This window comes from Trachymyrmex septentrionalis, unplaced genomic scaffold (assembly GCF_001594115.1).
Source record: "Trachymyrmex septentrionalis isolate Tsep2-gDNA-1 unplaced genomic scaffold, Tsep1.0 scaffold269, whole genome shotgun sequence".
In the NCBI taxonomy this organism is placed as follows: domain Eukaryota; kingdom Metazoa; phylum Arthropoda; class Insecta; order Hymenoptera; family Formicidae; genus Trachymyrmex; species Trachymyrmex septentrionalis.
Genome location: NW_017305429.1, coordinates 140486 through 152800, shown reverse-complemented (window position 1 = coordinate 152800; position 12315 = coordinate 140486). Strand labels below are relative to the sequence as shown.

Here is a 12315-nt window from a genome sequence, read left to right as displayed (position 1 = left end):
TTTTTTTTTTTTCAATTTTTTCCTAATTATAAAGCTAATACTGTATTTATTTACTGTACTTAATTATGATACAATATTAAATTTTAATATTAGAAATAACGATAATATTCTGCTAGGCCAAAGGTACTAATCTGATTTATTCTGATATTACTAAAATTTTTTATTATATTCATATATTAGATTTTTAATTTCATTGTATATTTAATATCTATAAAAAAGAACAAAAATTGAAATGGTTATCAGAGCCAAAATAGTATCATCTAATGGCGGTTCTAGTATTAAAGGCTTGGTTTTTCAAACTACCAACTTACATAATGACATTTTAATAATATATGTAAAACTGTAAAGTATCTGCATTTGCAGAATTTAATGGCAATAATATCAGGGTGATCATTAGTATGTATACATGACACGATAATCTGACAGCCATTAAATAGACATTAACGTTTGTCTATCGTGTAAACAGACTTTTATAAGCAATTCCGCATTTTCAATGACATCTTAATATTATACTATTCGCAAATATGTGTTATAGTTCCGTGAAATACAATCTTAATATAGCGTTATATGTTTCACAGAAAGCGAACTTTTGCATAGTGCGATGTGACAAGTACTTGTAATTTGTGAAAAGTACGGGAAATAACTTCTGCTATAGCAAAACATTTCACATTTATATTTAATACTTGCCTTGAATTATCGTACATTGCATTTACAGAACCGTGTTAAGAAGTTTTGTAATTTTTAAATAACCTCGATAAAAATATTTTATTTACGTTTAATCACGCATAAAAGTGTAAGTACAACAAAATGCGATGCAAACATTATTTTACATAGATATTCGTACATCTGTACGCAGATTATGTGAGTAATTAAAAACGAAAAATATAGCTCACATAAACAAGTTTTAAATTCGAGCGATTTATATAGAAGAAAGAGAGAGAGAGAGAGAGAGAGAGAGAGAGAGAGAAAAACAGAATCGCCTGGGATTAATACAGGATATCCTGACCATAAAACGAAGCTCGTTATACAATGGACGGAGTTCAGAAAATAAATAAAATTGCAACGCCGCACCGCGTCGACCGAACAAGACGTGAGGTCTGGGTGTATATTATTGGAAATGTAATAATAGGTTGTAAGTTCGTTACTTCTCTATTCTTATTAATGAAAACGCAATTGTAGATAATGATCACGTAATATATAATGATATATTTGAATGAATAGCAAAATTAATAATAACAATAAAAGTATTATTAATATTATTGAAATATATTTAATATATGTTCTACATATACTAATTATTAATTAAAAATTTTGTTAATTACATTGACAATATCTCTCTATGTAGATATATCATAAATCATTCATAATTTTTTAAAATAAAATTATATTATTTTTGTATGTAAATTAATTTTTATTTCAGTTTTACTCGATATATTAAAATAATAAGATCATAAAAAAATTTATAACTTGGTATAATAATATCTTATATAATATTGTACACAAACTTTTGATAAAATATTTATCTTTGCGATAATTTTAATGCTTTTTTTTTATACACAGAATAATAAAATCAATTAATTGATATAAAAAGACATACAATTGCATTTAAAGAAGGACTGATAAAAAAGTATATAGAATTATATTTTGCCAATCTTTTTAAAATTCAAGAAATTCATAGAAATAAATTTTTTTAACGTCACTATTACTCTAATTATTATAGTCGTTACTTTTATCTATGTTATTATTATCTTTGTATTATTATAATTATTATGTTTTTTTCATATTTCTTTTGTAATTATATTTCTTATTTATATATTATTATTATATTAATTTTGTATGTTATTGATAACAAAATTATTTACTATTTTTATTGTTATAATTCCAAGACTCAAATAATAAAAATTGATCAAGTGTCTATAAAAATTGAAGTGCGAATCCTAATACTTCTCTAATAACAGTAGAAAGTACCGAATTAACTAATTCTTGTCTCGGCCATCTGACATACATCTTCTTGTGTCGAATACACGCTACAACTAGTTACACAATTCTGAACGTGGTCTAGCCCGTGATTGACGTCAGACTGTATTTAAAGTTCTATAGAGTCGACATAGAACTGGATCAGTCACGCGATATTCGTTGTGGATTTTCCTGATTCATACGGGCCATGAGGGATCGTGGATCCCATTACAATTTTCGAGTTTCCTCTCGCGCTTCTTCTGCTATCCAACCTCACTTATTCTTCGCCATTATTCAGCATACTAATCAGAATTTCTAATGAGTTGATACATAATGAATAATCTGATTAATCTCTCAAGGAATCAAAAACTCATATGTGAGTTTTGGAAATAAAAAATACATGAGAACAAGCTGTTCCATTTTTCAAATTTTTTAATATAATATTATAAATCGATTTTTATTATAAATTTAGAAGAATCTTTAAGTTATAAATTTATAAATTTATAAGAGTGTATAAATTTTTTATTATTAAGTTTATATGATAATATGTATATATAGATATGATGTTTAATGATAAAATTAATAACTTTTAAATTTCAGTTTTCGTGTATTTATAGCGTTTTTGTTTTAATGATATCCTTACTGACAACACTTTTTTAAACGTTTCATTAAAACGTACATCTAAAAATTCTTTATAGAAAGTGCCAACTGAAATTCAACGAGAGCTAAAGCTTTATCTGCCGAATATATTCTCACCGTTCTTGCACATTCCGAAATGTACGAGTATGTAATAAATTGAGAGAAACCAGAAGTTCAGCTGTTTGCAAAAGAGATCGTCGAAAGCGAGCCAACAAAGGAAATGAAACATATATTCTTGCCACTGTGGTTCAAAAGCCTCATTTTCAAGTCGCATCAAATTGCACGTGAATGTGGCGTTAGTTGTGTGATGCGGTATAACATCGTATTCTTCACTATTGAAAATTCTATCCGTATCATTTCAAGCTGTTCCAAGAACTGAATGGCACAGTCTTCGTTAATCAAGTTTAAATTTTTATGTCAATAGATTAACATTAGAGTTAAAAGTGATAATCTATTTTTAATCTACCTTCTCTTTAATCTGTCTTCTGATAAATATTTGCAAACTATGGAAACGCTATTCTATGTATTATTATCACATAAATAATAAATAAATTTATAAGGAAATGGTTATATTGATTATAATTGCAATTGCATTTACTAAATAAAAACGTTGATGTTATTTACCACTTGAATATTAATATTCTACTTCTGTATTAATATTTAAAATTATCATAATTTATAGTACAATTTTTTCAAGTCTGCAAGAATAATTATGAAAATGGAGTTTCTAACCAATTATTTTACTATGCAATTATAGTCACACAAACACTTTTCTCTCACTGTCTAATACATTTTTCACTGATTGCCAGAATTGCATGAAAGACTTCCAGATTGCGTTTGTCCTAACTATTGCCCTTTACACGATATACATATGCATAATTCCTCTCAAAACACATATATGCGTTTCGGGCGCATTTAAATGTACTCCAAGAAGACGCAGACAGAGTCGGTGGTTGGTGAACTTCGTCAGTCTGGTTTATAATTGGTGTCAGACGGTGTTTATAGCTTTATACTCGGCGTTATGCGCGACGCTACAGGATAATTTTAAATTTTCGGCGACGCGCTATATTGCGCCGATGCGAGTGCGAGCGCACGTGCCAAACGCATTTGCATTTTACGCTTTGTAGCTCGGAAATTTCAAACGCTTGTAATTAGAGCATAATGTAATTTAGATAGCTATATAACGTATTGTATTTGTATGAGATATTAAATACTTGTACGGTGGTATAATTGTACACCAATATGAGCATGTTTGCATAAACGTTAATAATACTGCAGAATTTCCCTTTTGTTCTAGTTTATAGAAGCAGAGTTTGTATTAATAACAATTATGTACATGGATATTAATATTTAAAATTAATAATACTTTTAGATACAACAAAAATTTTGAAGTTTAAATTAAATTTTACACAAACAAGGAAATATATTATATGTACAATTTTGTTAAATGTAATTTTTAAATCTCTAAAACAAAAATGTACCACGATACACATTATATTGGAAAATACGTATTAAATTTTATGAAAATATAAATTTCAAGAGTAATAAGTTTATTACAGTTTATTACAGTTTTTTAAGATTAAATTTCGAAAATTTGGAGGGATTATATTAATATTTCAGATTGATTGCGTTGAAAGTCCGACAACCATATCGGCACGCAATTATAATTTCTGAAATGAATTTATTTAAAATGAATATATGTAATAGTTCAATATCTTAACATTCAGACCGTAGTGGCGCTTCGTATTTAAAGCAATAAATTTGAAGTTTTATTTTGGTTGTAAAAATTTTTTAAATTAAAATAAAAGTTTAAACTGTAAGAAATGCAATTTGTCAAATCTAAATATTTTTTTTTATTTATTATTATATATCAGATATAAATTATTTATATCAGAGATATAAACATATTTTTGTAATTTTGTAGAACTGTGACAGACACACGTGTTCTAACTATCTAATTACGATCCTTGAACCGATGCAGAAATAAGTGCAAACGTGTAGGCACGTATCTAATAATAGTACAAGCTAATATGCGAAAGTAATGCAGATCATCCGGTTATATTTTTGTGACTTTTGCTTGTTGATTCAATCACGTAATAGTTACTAGCTTGTCAAACATTGTTTATTTTAGCAACAACTCAGTGATTTTATACAAGATTATTTAACGCAAAATTTCGCGCAAGTAGATAAATATGGTGGTAACGTTATCGCATAATGAAAACGCTTATCTGAACAAAAATAGTAAAAAGAGTAAAAAAGAAATTTAAATAGCTGAATAATTTTATTTATCTCTTGCGACAAAAGATTATCTAAAAGTTTCAAGAAAGTGTTTCAAGAACACAATAAAATATGGAGAAACTTTGCTCTCGAAACTCTCGATATTTTGGATTATTGTGTATTTTGTGAAATATTTCGACTTTTATCTATCAAGTCATCTAATAAAAGAGTATTTATTAGTATTTAGTTAAAATAATTCGTGGTTTAAACAAATTTTCACCAAATTTTATGACGTTTCTAAAACTTCCCGAATAATCTTTTGTCATAAACAATAAATAAAGTGACAAATATTATAAAAACTACATTATATAAATTATTTTGCAATATAAGGTTTTATGATCTGTCACGCAAACTATTAATGCCCTATAAAATTCATTTTAAACGCTCTCTATCCTCTAACCTCTTCTAGAAATACTAATCGACTTTCCTTTATTAAACTCTTGAATTTTTAATTGAATAATTAGCTCGATCATGAAAAGAAAGAAGAAGAAAGAAGAGAAAATTTGAGAAAGAACATTTGTCAACATAAAAAATTAAACATCCTGGATAGTTTACCGAAATGTATTTGCTTTTTTCTAATCCTTTCGACACGCAATACGGATGGGTTTAAATAGGGATGCACCGGATAAAATTACCGGATACCGGATATCCAAAAAGGCAATTTCTTCAAGTCGGACCTTAGTTTTAAATATAAATATTACAAAAGTATGAAAGTAACATAAATAATACAAGATACAATTCTTCAAAAAACAAGTTAAAAATGAATTTAGTTTAAAACAAATGCTACAAAAATACACTATTTTTTATGATATTTCATTATTTTATTTGCAAATCATTGTTAATATACATTTTAAGTGCTTTCGATACATTCGATAATAACGCCTACTTTACTACTAAAAGATAATAATCGATAACAGAGTCAAGAATACTTAAGAATCAAAGTGTCGGTCGTTTGCTCAGGTAGTAAGAGAACATCTCTAGATATGCGTCTATCCGGGAGACACCGACACGATTTTGGCAAGCTCCGCTGGTATTTATAGATAGATGCGCGAAAATTTAGTATCTTCAAGCGAGAGAAGTATGTAGACTCTCAAGGCGCATTTAAAGAGATATGATGTCGCATAAAATTGTAAATACGCGTTTTTTTATTATTTATTATGAATTTATAACTGATAAAATTACATTTGCACATTTTTTTAAACTATTAAAATGAAGTAAAATTATTTAATTGTACGCGCCGTAAAAGAAATTTAACACTTAAAGGATAAATAATAGATAATCAAACTGTATTAATAAAAAATGTTTAATTTTTATTAATTAAGAAACAATATGTCAAAAAGTAAATAGATTTTTGATATTTTGTATGATAGCGATTATATAAAAATATAAAAGATATGCACAACGTATTAAAAAATAATCCTAATATTTCTTGTACATAATTTCTTTAATAATTTAAATTATCTCAAATGTATTTTTTTCGTCAAATAAAACGTCGTACTTTTATTTATCGATCAATAGCAGCTGTTAAAACAAATTTAACAGTGTATATATAATGCGAGATCGTTGAAGATGCTTCAAATGGGAAAGTCTATTTGCCTACAAAACGATCGCGAGTAACGCCTGTAATTTCCGTATATCGCATTGCCTGCAATCTCAATTGTCGACAGTCTGAATTGCCCACTGGGTGATAGCTTACAAGCACCAGTACACAAAAGTAGAGATGGACAGAAGTCGATCGATTAATCAACGTCCTATGCTTCTTTGTCAAGAAACTGATTAGTTTCCTGATGTTTTTGGCTTCTAGTAATCCCTATACCGATAACCTTTTTGTTCGATTAAGTTTTGTTATTAAACTTTATTAAACGTGCGGTGAACATATAAAATTCCTTCACCGTCAGAGAATTAAATCTTTCTTATCTCTCTCAAAATTAATTCCCTGTTCCTAACTCAGCGTGTTTAATTCTTTATCGCATATCCTCATTAACATTCATTATCCAAGCCCTTAGGGTGATCTCGATCGAACCTTAACTCCGATTAACTTAATCAACGGTCAAGTTATTAAGAAATACCCGCAATATTTAGTTATGATAAATAGAATTATTAATGTCTTGTGTAATTTGGCATGTAAATAAGATTACAATTTAGATTCAGATGATAAATTATATAGTTAGAAATTTGTACTGCAAGCATTTCTGTTAAATTAATCATTTATTAATCGATCGAAGTAAGTCTTAAATTTTTTAGTTTAACATTAAAATAGTTATTGTTAAAAATTATGAATTACTGATCATTAATTGATATTTATTAATTCAATGGAAATGTTACTGAGTGTAAAAAAAATTGATTGTTTAAACATTCATTCTTTCTTGAATATTTATGCGAAATAATAATTTGAGATACCAATGCATGTTGCAAAAGACTGCGTAGCATACATGATCTCACACGTATACAATGTATAAATACAGCTACATCACACGCATAAACAATGCGTGCATGGTCACTTTGCATAGATAAAATTTTGAAAAATCCCTTTAATAGTTTGTACACATTAACTACATTAGTGAAATTACTTTAGATGCTTTGTGAACGCAAGTATTTTGCATTTTGCAAAAATAATTCAGATTATTTACGCACACACATTATTTTTGCTTGTGTAAATGATAATTCATAGATGTTTGTATTATTTTAAAGTCCATACTTCACACTTGGATTTTGATAAAAATTGTATTTGCTTGATGTTTTCTTATATGCAAACAAACATTTGTAAAGTAAAAATCCTCTCTTGACTCTATAAATAATTGAGCATAAAAATAACGCTTCTTAAAAGTAAAAATCTATCAAATTAACTATTATATTTATTTTAATTGCGATCATCGTTGACAAAAGACTACAAGCCCGATCTCCAGATGGGCAAAGAATAAAGAAAGAGATAGAGAGAAAGAGAGAGAGAGAGAGAGAGGAAAGGACTCATTTATGTGTGATACGGCTGTATATTTTAATTATACGTTAATAGAGTTACAGACATGTTGTTTTAGAAAGGATTGAAGGTGCTAGATCTTGTGTGCACACATGGAAAGTAGGTGAACCTGACATCTGGATTCTCCGAGCATGGAATGTTGAAAATCCCACTGGCACCATACAATTATAGACCACGTTTCGCATTGAAGACAACGGCAGCGGGCAGCCTCGTTATGCAAACCCTCTCTAAGGTATACCCATTCATTTTGCATGGAAAATTGCAAATTTATCTAAACCTGTAGAAATTGATTAAGCATACTATTTACAGTATTTACATTTTCGATTCCAGATAGGTTTGCAACTTTCTACGCGAATTAAAATAGAATAGCGTGCATAAAATGCTCGAGAAATTTTCACAACACTCGAAATTTTAGCAACACGCAACTATGTTATTAGTGATACATACGTATACGAACTATTAACCTAATTTAATTATTTTATGTGTGGTTGTATGCACGTGCAGTAAAATTATAATACGTTGCGGCTTACCCACAAATCCGTATCCCGAACTATTACTTATGCATAATAACGCTTGTAGTCTATCTCTCAGTATGCAATTAGAGCTGCCGACTACACAACTGAATTCTAGGCAACGCAATTGTAAACAAATTGAACCATTGACAATCGTTTTGTCGACAAACACTCCTCTGTAAATTTAAAACCTCATCAATATTTTATGAATTTTTTAATCTCTAAAATTATTTTTGGAAAGAAGAGAGCAGAACATTTTGCTTCACACTTCCAATTTATATTTATATAATATCATCCCCTTTAGAATTAATATATTTCTATTTTAAAATATATGTGTAAATATATGTCCAACATGTCTAAAGGAATGTAGTATTCCAGACAATATTATTATTATTACTGTTGTTGTTATTATTTTATTACAGTTATTATTATCATTATCATCATCGTCATCATCATCATCATTATTATTATTAGATATTATTATTATTATAGAAAAGATATTCTAAATAAAAGTTGTTTAATTTTGTATAATCAAAAAAGTAGTGAGAGAGAGAGAGAGAGAGAGAGAGAGAGAGAGAGAGAGAAAGAAGAAATCTTGGAATAATCTTTCTCTCTCTCTCTCTCTCTCTCTCTCTCTCTCTCTCTCTTTCTCTCTCTCATTTTCAAAGCTTCTTTTATTCTTGTAGCTATTGTTGTGGCGTTTTAGGAACAATGGTTATGAATCTTTTCATTAAAAACTTCCTAAGTAGTTCTAAATCTTCAAAGTTTGAATACCACTGACATTAGCTTTACTCAAGGTACCACGACGGAGTTTTAGCGAGATGGATTGCAAAAGTATAAGTACGCGTCTCATCTTCATGAGTCACTTACGCGTGCACTTAACATAAAACACTATCGTGTGTTTCTTAGTATTTCCTCAACAAAAAATCTAAAACTTTACTCGTATATTCTATGTTGTTATTATTAATTAAAAATATGAAATTTATAAATTCGAAAAGAGAAACTAAAGAGAGACAGTTATATATTTTTCAATTTATTATTTTTCTTTGTTTTAACTAAATTTTTATTTAGTAGCAAAGTATTACAGTATGAAAAATTCGGAAAATATATGCGATTATAACTTCTTTGTAATGTTTCTCTTAAAAATTGCATATTTTTTAAGTAATATATAATAAAAAAATTGCTAGTAATATAAAACCCGGATCAAAAATTATAACAATAAGAATTGATCGAAAAAGCTATAGAAAGTTAAGAGAATTGTTTTCGCATTCTATATATGTGTAATGTGCATATACATGAGCTGCAACATCACAATTGCACGTTGCACGTGTTTTCGTGGTCTTGTAGTATGCAAATTGTAACTTGCACGTGGACGTGAGCGTCGAAACAAAATCAGACGACTTTCATTCACCGAGAAAAAGGCACCGAGATCAAAGGCTCTTTGTTTGCGCAATCTGCCGATATAACAAGTTGAAATGAAAAAGTTAATCGAGAAACAAAAATAATCGTAAAAATGTCGCATAAAGTTTTAAATAATTTTGTTCAAAATATGGATAAATTCTACAGGCACGTTTTTAAAATTATTATATTTTATTTATTAGTGATGATTTATGCAGTTATTTACTTACATTTATTATTTATATTTTAATATATTATTTACTCATTTTTAATATCTCCTTTTCCATCCCTTCATATATAAATTTAATATCCACGAACAGAATAAAACATCTAAAAAATTAAATTGCTTTTAAAGATACAAATAAGTTATTTTTTTTATCTTTGTTAGTTCTTTTGAGTCTCTCATATAGTTGAATAAAGTCATTATATTAAACAGAGTATTCACTCGACGTAATCACCGAAATATCTTTTTCCGTTTGAAACTTTTTAGAAAGAAGTTATGCGGTTTGAACGAATCAATATTATATTTAATAAAGTATTTAGTTCAAAACCATATTTTTTTTTAGATTTTGAAGTTACCGTTGCTATTACCAATAAAAAAATCCTTTATTTTTATTAATATCATGTTATGGCAAACAACGAAAATATGTTATATAATATTTATATAATATTTATTATATGTAAAATATTTATTTTTCTACATCGAGCATTGAAGGGAAGAATTTTTTCTTGAAAATTCTTTCTTTAAAAATAACAGAGATATTTTAGAGATGACGTTAAAAGTGACACACTGTATGTAACGTACATTTGTAAATGGAGATGACAGAAGACGCAAAAACATGAAATGTATAATTTGATATTACAAATCTGAATTATAAATAATCACGGAAGCTAGTGCGAAATTTTAGTGCAGTTAGTATTGCAAAAATCTGCGAGAATTACGTGCACACTCGTCAAAATTGATCACTCTAATTATAAAAACAAGACGATCGGCAATTGACACCATCTCACATTCTTCTTTTAGTTTGCGCGAAATAAGCGATCTATTCCAATAATGTTCTATTCTACTAATTATCATGTCATAAATGAAGCCTTGTGTTATGGCAAAGCCATTAATAATTATGGAAAAGCACTACAGCGAACGTTATCTGATTGTTTTAAAAGCCTGTGTTTTAAATTTCACATAAAATAAATAATTAAATGAATAAAGCGCGATTTTCTTATCCAAACCAAGAAAAAAAGAATTATTTTTGTGTTATTTACAAAAAGAATGTCTTCCTTTTTAAATGTGCATAAATATTTAATGAAATAATTGAACATAAAAGAGGTGGAAGATTTACAAAAAAATTTAATTGCATAATTTATATATTACAATTTATCTCAATTTATATATATATTAAAAAATATGGAAAAATAAGATTGTTTAAATATTAAAAAACAATACTGACAAACTTATTATATAATATAATGTTTATAATTTAAACAAAATGATATTAATACATATATACACATATATTAACAATTATAAGAAATGTTTATTCCTTCCTGGTCTTGCTGTAAAAAATTCCTGAAAATATCACGAAATGATAATTCGCGGTGAATAAAAAATCCGTTTGTATTAAAATGTGTACATACTACTGTGACAGTTAATTAAATCAATCAGCGCGGGACTAACTGATGCGCAAGAAAAAATTTGGACAAGCGCAAAATGTCCGTTTATTCAAGACTTACGTTCAATTATGACGGATCCAGGCAGAGAACCAGCGCGTGATACATGCATGAAGAGACACGTGGAAATCAATTTTTATCAAGAACAAGTCATTGACGTTGTTATCACGAAATATCGATCTATTTATATAATTAATCGCGATTAAATCTTAATAGCGTCGCCAATCGTCACGCTCGTGCTTTTATCGATCGACACTTCCCTTTTTTTTCTTTTCTCTTCTTTTAAATATTAAAACTTTAATTATGTAGCTTTAACTAGTAAAACTAGTAAGATACCTATAGGCAAGTAAGGATGTAATGCAGATATATTTAATAGTTATTTATGTTTTGTTCATTAAATAGTAATAGTTTTCCTTATAAATATCGAGTATTCATTATTAAGGTTCGAAATTGTTTCGAATTTAAACACATTTATATATTAAAGCTTATCATTTTTTATTGCAATTAAACATAATTGCTCGAAAATAGATAAGTTTTTATGTGGTGTTCCCGTTAGAATCAAAGTTTTTCCATCACATTCATCCTCGTCAAGAGACTGAAAGGTCTTCCACCGAACTTCGTATCAGCAAAAATTGCATTGGATCGAGTGAAAAGAACAACGTAAGCAAGTGACGGCGCTATCGAAATCAAATGCTGAAAGTTTAAATCAAGATTTTACTTCTTATTTTGCTTATATACATATATAGATATAAAGTACACGAAAAAAAGTAATTTAAATTTGTGTATCAGATTTTTTTATGGGCACGCAAAAAAGCTCCTAGGAGAAAAATTAATCCCACAAAATTATCTTATATTTTCCTTATTATGGAATTTTTTAGAAAAAAATAA

At 28.0% G+C, this 12315-nt stretch overlaps 1 protein-coding gene across 2 annotated transcripts in view; it reads right to left on the bottom strand.

Moving 5' to 3' along the window:
* LOC108749120 (sodium/calcium exchanger 2) overlaps positions 1–12315 on the bottom strand; it is a 66100-nt gene that overhangs the window by 30998 nt on the left and 22787 nt on the right. The window lies entirely within an intron of this gene.